The following is a 12,180-nucleotide window of genomic DNA, read 5'->3' as shown; positions in this document are numbered from 1 at the left end:
GCTTCATTTCAACAATATCACCTTTGTGATCTCTGTACTTGGGAAAATATGGGCTGTTAGACTTTACAGAGTAAAGCTTCTTCTGTCTTTGAATTTGTGACTTTAAATAACCTGCAGCACCATTTGTTAATCTATTTTTCACTTGAAGTAGGAATAGAACATGTTCCAGTTCTTCCAAATACTTCAATGGAATAACATTTTTCCTGATTTGGAATACCCTTCCATTTGCCATAAAATATAACAAGATATGTTCTTTTAAAACAGAATGGTAAACCATTTGTACAGATTCAAGTTGATTCAATCTTTCAGGAGTTGCTCCTACTCCTGATTCACTTAAGGAAGTTGGATCATTGGTAGTGTTGTGTACTCTTCTTTCATCAGAACTACCCAATCCAGATTTATCTCTTGCTTCTTTTTCTGTAATAACTCTTGCTTCAAAACCACTTGTTGCAGTCTTTAAAGGTTGAGTCTGTTTAGCTTTGGTAAATCCTGGTAGGAGTATCTTTGAAGGTTTAACATGAGCAATGTTAGAGGTTTCCTTTTCCTTATCTTCTGATATCAAGCCAACTTGAGCTGTGTCAGAGGTTGCTTACTTCACTGTCATATCAGAGTTTACTAAGTCTTGACTCTGAACAACATGAGCCATGTTAGAGGTTGTTTGAGAAATTTTCTTTGTCATCAGAGTAAGACTAGCATCTTCTTCATCAATTATTTCTTCATCCATCACTGGCATATAAACCTTTATAGGTTCATCAACTTTTTCTTTGCCCTTGGCCTTGAATCTACTTCCACTTGTAATTTAGCTTTGGCCTTAGAATTTGTTCTTTCTTTTATCACAATACCCTTAATCTTTGGAAGTTTCTTTTCATCTTCAGAAGCTTTAGATTTAGAGTTGACTTTTTATGCTTTAAGTCTAGCTTCTTCTCCTTTAGACTCTCAAAGTCCATTCCTGGATTTTCTTTAAGAAATAATTTCTTTGATATTTTTTCATCATGTTCCAGATGATCAGTATAACTTATCCTTTTACCAGTATCAGAACTTATTCTTCTCCCAGTATCAGAACCTGTTCCTTGACTTGTAATTCTAGTTTTACTTGATGAAAATCCTTTGCCTTGACCTTGACCTCTACCCTTATCAGAGTTTCCCTGGTCATCATTTCCATCATCCTTTCCCTTCAGTGTCTGAATAGATTTGCATTTCGACTTAATCACTTTCTCCCCCTTTTTGGCATCAACAGGTAAAAGAAGAGAGACAAGCAATTCCACTCAGGATTGGATCTCATTGAGTTGAGTTTTCTGAGAAGCTTGATTCTTTAAAATTTCATCTATCTGAATTTGTTACTTCTCCTGAGTTTTCTCAATATAGGCAATTCTGTCAAAGGCTGGCTTAAAAAATCTGTTCTTTTCAAGTTTCACATTCATATCTTGCTGGATCATGGTTTCTTGAATTTTATTCACCTTGGCATGAGTTGTTGAGTGTTGACCTTGAAGGCGCCTAGTACTCATTGCAGTAACTCTCAGCTGTGCCTTGAAATCATCCTTGATCAGCATTTCATCAGCTTTTGCAAGATGCTCAACAAGAATCTTTTCATTAGGAACAAAACTAACTGTGTTTCATTCCTTAGTCCACTCCTTTCTTCTAGGAGTTTCACTCCAAGGTACTAGTGTTTCCCCTCTAACAAACTTCTTGACTAAATCAGCTTTATTAACTGTTTGTTGAGGTGCATGTCCTGATGGACCAGCTGCATCAGCATTTAGATTAGTAACAGCTTCACCAGTAGTTTCAGCATTATTAGCATCAAAATTTATAGATCCAGCAGTATCAGCATCCTCTGATAGAATAGCAGTATGTGAGGCAATCGAGGTTTCAACATCATCCTCTAAATTCTGATCTACAGCTAAGTTTGGATCAACAGCCAAATCTTGATGCCCACTTAAAGTCTGATTTTCATCATCTAGATTCTTAATTGGTGTAGTTGGAATATCTTCATTGAAATCAGCATCTTGAATTGGTGTTGTTGGTGGAGTGAGTTGAGTTGATGGAGCTTCCAAGTAAAGAACCTCAGGCACAATCAAGTTATGAATATCAATTTCAGCACTTGTACCTGGGTCTTCAGTATGTACTTGTTCAATTATAGGTGACACAGCAGGTGTAGGCACTCTGTCTTGAGCAGTTTCTGGTTGAGCAGAATGATGTGATTCAATAACAATTGGTTCTGTTGGGATCAGAGATTCCTGACCCCTTTCCTTAGCTGCTTCCTCATCTTCTGAATCTGACTCAACTGTGTCCCTGTGAACTCTCAGCTTTTTCATTTTCTTCAAGGGTGGAGACACTGTATGAGCTTTATCATCAGGATTTAGCTTTCTAAGCCTTTTGAGAGTCCTAGAACTCCCAGTAACAGTAATTTGAGAAACAAAGAACAAATCTTGCAATTAAAGAAAATTTCATTGATATATCAGATGAGTACATTTCATGAAATTTATCAATTACATGCAAAAATTACAAGATAGTCCTATTCTACGATTCTTAACATCAACAGCCTTAGTCCTAAGCTAAGAAGACCTAACGACTAGCTTCTTCTGCTGCTGACGAAGAGCACTACAAGACGAATGATTCGTTCTTGCTGACAGAGAGCTTCCCTCCTTTCCTCTTCCAACCTATCAATATGGAGATGGTACTCCATTGAAAAGAACAAGAGTTCTGTGTGAACCTCTTCAGGAATGGCGATGACATGCCACTCATGTTGTCATTCATCAAACCTCAATTCGATGTTAAAGGTTTCATAGTTCAGGAACAAGTTGAACCAGACCATTTTTGTTGATGAGAATGAAAAGAGAGTGAGTTTGTGAGAAAATGAAAGATGTTTTGGCTGGAATGAATAGTTGGTTTAAATAGCCAATAGAATACCAAGGGACCCGAGGACTGGTTAAAAATTACAAGTAAAAATAATGACCCCTCGACTCCCTATACTGATGTGTAATAATAACAGTCAGTAAAAGATCTAAAGCCAGAGTTAATGGGCACGTGATATAATAACAATTACTGTGCACATGCAGTTTTTCAAGACATACACGCTAACCGCTAACCCATAATGATTATGACTATTTTATCTCACATAAACCAATATTCTGTAAAAATATGATCGTTCAAGTAATGACCAAAAATAAACCAAGTAAATAAATACTGCCATGTTAGCATCAGAACTTGATTTATCATAAATTTAAAGTCATCAGAATATGGTTTCTTTACTCGAAAAGTGAATGTTTATTCCTGTAATTCTTCACATAAATACTGATATGGGTTCTACAGATTTTAATCATCAGAACTTCCATCAGAACTTGTCCTCATAATTTATGCAACAGACACTTAAACTGTTCATCTAAAACAATATTTATCACCACAGTAATTTTCATCATTCATATGGAGTGTATGTGTGTGCAGTAATCTAAATATCAGACAAAGAGTAAAGTCTGATTCACTTCAGTACATCTTAGAAATAAGGCATAACTAAGAACTTTGCTCAAAATCGGTCATTATTCTGAAGTCTACTATAGAATGAGTTCATGCATGAGTCCACCTCAACTATTTTATGCTCATTGTATGCATTTTTTGTAATTCCATTTTACAGTGGTTTCTCAGTGTAATTGAGTCACGACTGCTTATCAGAATTTATACTGTTATCGGAGTATTTTTCCAGTAATCATAGAGTGTGAAAAGTCACCAAGAAATTTTTTTGCTTTTCTAATGCATATTACTTAATACCAGCAATGCACTTGGGTCTTCCTTCCATATTTTTACTCTAGATCTCGAAGGAGTACCTGATATTTATTTCTTTTCTTTTTCTTTTGATAAGTGAGGCTTATCAGCACTTAGTACATTCATCAGATTTACTAACATCAAAACTTAATAGATAAGAAGCACTATTCTAGTTTTTGACTTAGTAATAAGATACACAAAGTAAACGTCAACTAAGCTCAATATCAGAATTTGCTTGTGTTAAAAGATTTCCACATAAACAATTACTTCAAACATGGGATCTTTAGTATTTAAAGACTACTAGGTCAGCATCTAGCACAGTTATCCTCATTAGATTGAATAGTCACAGAAACATTCATATCACTATCAGAGTTTAGAAATTCACATCAGACAACAATCAGCACTTAAGCAAATTTTAATTTAAGCACAAAATACACAAAGATAGTAATATCTGTAAATAATGATCATAAAGTCTGATGTATCAGTACATAAACTAGGCAGATTTAGAGAAAGAACCTGAAACCATTACAAGTTCATTTACCAATCTTGTAAAAGTAGCTTCACACAGTGGTTTTGTGAAGATATCTGCTAGTTGTTGATCTGTTGGAACAAAATGCAATTCCACTGTACCTTCATCCATATGTTCCCTTATGAAGTGGTACCTAATGCTGATGTACTTTGTCATTGAGTGTTGAACTGGATTACCTGTCATAGCAATAGCACTTTGATTATCACAGTAAATAAGGATTGTAGAAAATTCTAACCCATAATCCAGTAATTGATTCTTCATCCAAAGAATCTGTGGACAACAGCTTCCTGCAGCAATGTATTCTGCTTCTGCAGTTGATGTGGAAATTGACTTCTGTTTTTTGCTAAACAAAGAAACCAATCTGCCTCCAAGAAATTGGGAGCTTCCACTTGTGCTTTTCCTGTCAATTTTGCATCCTACAAAATCTGCATCTGAGTAACCTATTAGCTTAAAGTCTGATTCTCTAGGATACCACAATCCTAGATCAGCTGTACCCTTAAGGTACTTAAAAATTCTTTTCACAGCTGTTAAGTGAGGTTCTCTTGGATCTGCTTAAAATCTTGCACAAAGACAGGTAGCATACATGATATCAGGTCTACTTGCAGTTAGATAGAGTAGTGAGCCAATCATACCTCTATAATCAGTAATATCTACTGATTTACCAGTTTCTTTATCAAATTTTGTTGCAGTGGCCATAGGAGTGGATGCACTTGAACAATCTTGCATTCCAAACTTCTTCAACAAATTTTTGGTGTACTTAGATTGACAAATAAAAGTTCCTTCTTCATTCTGCTTGACTTGAAGGCCCAGAAAATAGCTAAGTTCTCCCATCATACTCATTTGATATCTTGACTACATCAGCTTGGCAAACTTCTTACAAAGTCTGTCATTTGTAGAACCAAACATGATATCATCAACATATATCTGCACCAAAAGTAAGTCATTTCCATGGTTGAGGTAGAATAAAGTTTTGTCAATGGTCCCTCTGTTAAATCCACTTTCCAGACGAAACTGAGCTAAAGTCTCATACCATGCTCTTGGAGCTTGCTTAAGGCCATAAAGTGCTTTATCAAGTCTGTAGACATGATTAGGAAATTTTGAATCTACAAAACCTGGAGGTTGTTCAACATATACCTCTTCTTCCAATTCTCCATTGAGAAAAGCACTTTTCACATCCATTTGAAAGACTTTAAACTTCTTGTGAGCAGCATAAGCCAAAAATATCCTTATGGCTTCCAATCTACCAACTGGTGCAAATGTTTCATCATAATCAATTCCCTCCTGTTGAGAGTGTCCTTTTGCAACCAGCCTTGCTTTATTCCTTGTAATTATTCCATCACTGTAAGTTTTGTTTCTGAACACCCACTTTGTACCAACAACAGATCTGTTATTTGGTCTTGGAACTAGGGTCCAGACTTTAATTTTTTCAAATTCATTTAACTCTTCCTGCATTGCTTGAACCCAATCAGCATCTTGAAGAGCTTCTTCCACTTTCTTTGGTTCGGTCTGAGAAAGAAAAGAATGATAGAGACATTCATTTGATGTAGTTGTTTTAGTTCTGACACCTGCATCAGGATTTCCAATAATTAAGTCAGGTGTATACGCTTTAGTCCACTTCCTTGCAGATGGAAGGTTATCTCTAGAACTGGATGCTCCCCCATGATCCATGTTGTCTCCATCGACATTTTCTGATGCTCCCCCTGAAATTATGCTCTCTGAGTTGGATCCTTCAGAATTTGAGTTTCCAGAAATATCAGAACATGAGTTTCCAGAATTATCAGAATTTGGCCCATCAGTACTTGATGAATCAGAACTTGAAGAGCCTGTTGTAGGTTCTGATGCTTCTTGAGATGTGGTTGTATCTTCAGTATGCTCCCCCTGTACAGGTGCATTTTCCTTTGGCGTAGTCACCACAGTTTCAATAATATCAGAGTTTAATCCATCAGAGTTTGCAGTATCAGGATTTAGACTGTCAAGATTTAGACTGTCAGGATTTACAGAATCAGAATTTAAAACTTTATTTTCGAATCTCAGTTGATCATGATCATTGAAATCTTCAAGTACATTAATCTTCTTATCATCAAAAGAGACATTGATAGATTCCATGACAAACCTTGTTTTTAAATTGTAGACTCTGAAGGCTTTTGTGGAAAGTGGATATCCAACAAAAATTCCTTCATCAGCTTTTAGATCAAATTTGGATAGTTGTTCAGGATGAGTCTTAAGAACAAAACACTTACATCCAAATACATGAAAGTACTTCAGATTTGGCTTTTTTTTCTTCACCATCTCATATGGTGTTTTCCATGATTGTTGATAAGTGTAGCATTCTGAGTAAAACAAGCAGTCTGCACAGCTTCAGCCCAAAGTAGGTTGGTAACTTTGCTTCATCAAGCATAGTTCGTGCAGCTTCAATAAGAGTTCTATTCTTTCTTTCAATAACTCCATTTTGCTGTGGAGTTCCAGGAGCAGAGAATTCCTGTTTTATCCCATGGTATTTGCAGAACTCTTCCATAATCAAATTCTTGAACTCAGTGCCATTATCACTCCTTATGATTTTCACAGAGTCTTTGACCAATTTATCCAGATGTTTGACATGATCAATCAAGATAGATGCAGTTTCACTTTTAGTGTGCAAGTAATACACCCATGTGTATCTGCTGAACTCATCCACTATGACCATAGCATATTTCTTCTTTGCAATAGACATGACATTCACTGGACCAAATAGATCAACATGTAGTAGGTGATAAGGCTCAAGAATTGAAGATTCAGTCTTACTCTTGAATGAATATTTTTTTTATTTTGCCTTCTCACATGAATCACAAAGGCCATCAGGAGCAAATACTGATTTTGGCAGCCCTCTCACAAGATCTTTCTTGACTAGTTCATTTATATTGTTAAAATTTAAATGAGAGAGTTTCTTGTGCCAATCCCAGCTTTCTTCAATTGATGCTCTACTCAACAGACAGATTACAGAACCATCAGTACTTGTTGAAAGTTTGGCTTCATAAATGTTACCATGCATGTATCATTTTAGAACAAATTGCTACTTCATCAATCTTATTAATTGGCGTACATATAGATTTCCTTACAACTTCACAGTGTTCTTCAAAGAAATCCACATGATAACCTCTGTCACATATTTGACTCACACTCAGCAGATTGTGTTTAAGTCCTGAGACCAGAGCTACTTTTTCAATGATGACATTCCCAAGATTGATATTTCCATATCCCAGAGTTTTTCCAATGTTGTCATCTCCATAAGAAACACCTGGGCCAGCTTTTTCCACAAAGTCTGATAGCAGGGCTTTATTTCCAGTCATATGTCCTGAACATCCACTATCAAGAACTGGGATGTTTTTCTTGTTGCCCTGCAATCACAAAGACCACTAATGATTAGTTTTAAGGACCCAGACTTGCTTGGATCCTTTGGCCTTATTAAGTTTGTTAACATTTGCAGCGGATTTAGCATCAGAGTTTATGTTAACAGTTTTCTTATCAGAATTTGCAATATCAGACTTTGCATCAGAACTTACACTAGAAGGAATAATGCTAACTTTCTTTAAAGAAGGTTTTATTTGATAATAATCATAGTACAAACTATGATATTCCTTACAAGTATAAATGGAATGCCATAAACTACCACAATGAAAACAAGGATTTTGTGGCCTATATCTAACATACTGACTCTTAACTTCTGACTTTGAAGGTAAGGAGTTTATGTTCTTATTCTTCCTACAAAAAGAAGCCAGATGGTTAGAATTTCTACAGTTATAACATTTCTTTCTAGGAGCATTAGGAACAGGCTTATAATCATTGCTTTTATTCACACCTTCCTTTCCATTCCTATTTTTCCTTGGTGGCTTTACCTTGTTTATATTCTTAACATCTTTCAGCTTATGCTTAAGCTGCTTCTTCGTCATTAAGCCTATGTTAACTTCAGTTGGCTTATCCTACTTTGGTTTGTCAGAAGTTAATTTCTATTTAAGTTCTGATTTATCAATATCAGACTTTCCAGCTACAAACTTAACAGGATTTACCTTTGGCCTTTGTTTAATAACTATAGGCTCAATTTCTACAGTTCCCTTATCATTCTTATCATCTCCATAACCTAAGCCCTCTTTCCAGTTTCCACTGCTTAACAAATTCTGAGTTGTTCTGCCAGAGTTAGTCCAAGTCCTGATAATCTCTCTTTCCTTTTCTAACCCAGTTTTTAGAGATTCTTTCATTTTAAGCACTTCATCCCTAACATAAAAGGCATCATCTCTATCTTTCTAAGTTTGATGGAACATGACTAACTCTTTTTCTAAATAATCATTCCTCTTTTTATAAGAAAGATTATCAGAAGTTAATCTTTCACATATTAAAGTTTGATCTCTGTAACTAATGAACATGGTTTTAAGATATCTTCTCAACTCAGTAATATCATCAGTATGAAAGGCATAAGTAGTTTGAGGTACCTTTAAGTCAGCAGTATCAGAACTGCTATCAGCATTTGCCATCAAGGTATAGTTCACCTCACTTTCAGAATCTGAAGTGTCTGTCCAGCTTTCCTTCTTTGTGACAAGAGCTTTGCCTTTGTCACTCTTCACTTTCTTGCAATCAGGAGATATGTGGCCTTTCTCACCATAGTTGTAGCATTTGACATTTGAGTAATCTCCTCTGTCAGACTTTCCTCCTTTGCCTTCAGATTTTCTGAAACTCTTCTTATCAGAACTTGCACCTTTCCTGTAAAATTCTTTCCCCTTCTGAATTTCCTGGATGCAATCCTTGTGATTCCTTTCACCATAAGAGCACACAGCTTCATCATCTCTTCATCACGATCCATCTCAGGTAAGCTTTCAGTTTCTGAGTCATCATCACTATCAGAACTTGATGACTCAGTATCAGACTTTGTGATGAGAGCTTTTCCCTTGTCTTTTCTTGAGGCAGCTGCTTTGGGGGATTCCTCCTAAGCCTTAAGAGCAACTATCCTTGACTTTCTTCCATTCCTCTTACTTCTTTGTTCCATCTCAAGTTCATGAGTCTTGAGCATCCCATAAATTTCATCAAGAGTTGTTTCATCAAGATTATAGTTGTCTCTTATAGTGGTGGCCTTCAAATCCCAACTTTCAGGAAGAGCTAACAGGAATTTAAGATTTGAATCTTCAAGATCATATTCCTTGTCAACTAGTGACAAAACATTCAAGAGTTTGACAAATCTGTCATATAAACCAGTTAATGACTCATCAGGCTTTGAGTCAAAGTGCTCATACTCTTGAGTGAGTATAGTCCTCCCGTTCTTCTTAATTGAATCAGTTCCCTAGCATCTTATGTCCAAGGCATCCCATATCTTTATCTTCATTCCTTCCAATCAGCCGCCTGCCTTATCTGAAAGTCTCCTTAAGTCCTGATATTATCTCCTGATAAATATCTCCTGATAACTTAAGTTTTGATAACTTAAGTTCTGATATCTTAAGTTTTGACTTCAGTATAAGTACTGATTTCCAGTTAAGTCCTGATTTGTCCTGTTTAAGTAAGATCTGAAAACTAAACACAAATCATATTAGACATGACATCACAAATATATCTAACAGGGTAGACCAGGGCCATTAGATGATCCGCTCTATCTCAAATCATAATGGTGGTCGTAGTTTATACAACGTACAACGTACACACCTATAAGGGTCGACTGGGGCCATTAGATGACCAGGGTCATTGTGATTCTCAGTTCTCACTTCTCAGTCATCTTAATCCATCTTAACTTGTACTCCGACTTTTACTTGTTTTATGACAGGGTGGACGATACTCCTGAACTCCACGAGATAAGCATGTAATGGTGGTCGTAGTTTATACAACATACAATTTTCAGATTGCAAAATTAACTGCTAGATTATCACTCAACATTTTAAATAGACAGCAGCTTTTAATTCAGTTATTAAAAAATACTTTTCAGCTCATATTATTTGCAATATTATTTTAATTCAGTTATTTTCAGCTCTTTTAAATAGACAGAGCCCCAATTTCAGAAATGCCATAATAATCTCAGACTCAGTCCAGACTTGCTAATAACATTGCATCAAAGGTCAAAGCATAAGTTATTTAGTTATTCGGTGGTACTGAAATTAGCATCTCTATGCATCCACTGTATGGATGGGATAGAACTTAGAATTAGCATAACAACTTTCTCACATTTAGATATGGTCAACAAAGTAACATAACAACTTTCTCACATCAGAACAAGAAGCATATTTTGCAATGTCCTAATTTACCTCATCAGTAGGAGGAATATCAAACAAAACATAGTTATTTGAACTGACATCGAATCGCATTACATTAACATTTTTGATACTTTCATCGAACAATAAAAAAATAACAAAACATACTAAATATCAACTTAACAACAAATAAAAACATAAATTAAGTAAACATATAAATCAATTATAACAAGAAAAATAAACAATACACACATGCATGCGACTAAAGACCCAAGTGAATATTAAAATCCAAGTATAAGTACATACCTTACTGAAAGCTTTAACTCCCGACTCTAAATGAGGAAAAGCCCCAATTGGAAAGCCCTAATCGACTGAAAATTCACAATAAAAGAAAACACATTAGTACGGGCAAGTAAATATGTTTAAATTGGAGCAATTTAACAATGAAGTATGTTTACAATTACCGGTTAATCGGAGCAAAAACAGAAAAGCCCCAATTTCAAGACCTGCCAAAAAAATGAAGAAATTAGTGCGGGCCTTTAAATTAGAGCAAAATAATGTGGGTATTCAAATACCAGATCCAATAGACTGCAATTTTTTCTTCAAGAGACGAAGAAATTTTGTAATTTGTATTGTAGTTTAGATCGAAGAAATTTCAGAGAGAGAGAGGGAGAGAGTGAGTGAGTGAGGGTCGGTTGTGTTAGTTTTTGGTCTAAGTCCCGACAATATGTGAAATTTGGGGGGAAAACTGCCACTTCCTTTTTCACCTAAATATTTAGCAATTTTTAAATTTTAATTTTTTTAAAAAACTTTTATTATTTAAATTATTATTTATTAAATAATGAACCACCAAAATTACTTTTTTATTTATTTACAATAAATTTCGTAATTTGTAGGTAATTTGAAGTTACATTCCCGATTAATTAATAATTCAGAATATAGTTTTACTACTACTTTTGTAGTAATATTTCCATTTTGAAATATTTAAAAATTAAAAAGTACCTAATGTAACACCAGATGCTAGTGTTACATGCTGTGCAACACCAGCATTTCATTGTAACAGTAGATTTATAGCTATTGTAACACTATAAGCGAGGTGTTCCAATAGGCCAAAAATCTCTTAGCTAATGTAACGCTCCTTGTAACACTTACATTACAGTAGCCCACTTATGGCGTAGTAATGGCACGAACCGAATATTCCTTAAATCAAATGATCCACTCTGTCAAAAAAATAATTTGTTTGATAACGAAGAAAGAAGATTGTTTCGTGGTCGTTTGTCCGGTGAGGGTGTTAAGGAATTGCTTGATGGTTTAGTTTTTCCACCACCCGGAAAGACTAATTCGAAGGCAAGGAGTGTCGGATACGGGGAAGAGCATCATTGGACTCATGTCCCAATCTTTTACGAACTCCCTTATTGGTCATCACATAGTTTACGATATTCAATTGACATCATGCATACGGGAAAAAATGTTTTTGAAAACATTTTTTTTACTATTGTCAATGCGGCAAAGTCAAAAGATCATAAAAAAGCAAGAGCGGATTGCAAGCATTTTGGGGTGTTACCACATTTGTGGATCGATGAGAAAGGAAAGTCACCTAAAATACCTTATTCCCTTACAAGAAAACAACATAAACTTTTGTGTGAATGGATTAGTTCACTAAAACTTCCGGATGGTTATTCCTTAAATATATCA

Source organism: Apium graveolens, chromosome 1, assembly GCF_009905375.1.
Source record: "Apium graveolens cultivar Ventura chromosome 1, ASM990537v1, whole genome shotgun sequence".
Classification (NCBI taxonomy): Eukaryota; Viridiplantae; Streptophyta; class Magnoliopsida; order Apiales; family Apiaceae; genus Apium; species Apium graveolens.
This window is presented reverse-complemented; position numbering follows the sequence as displayed.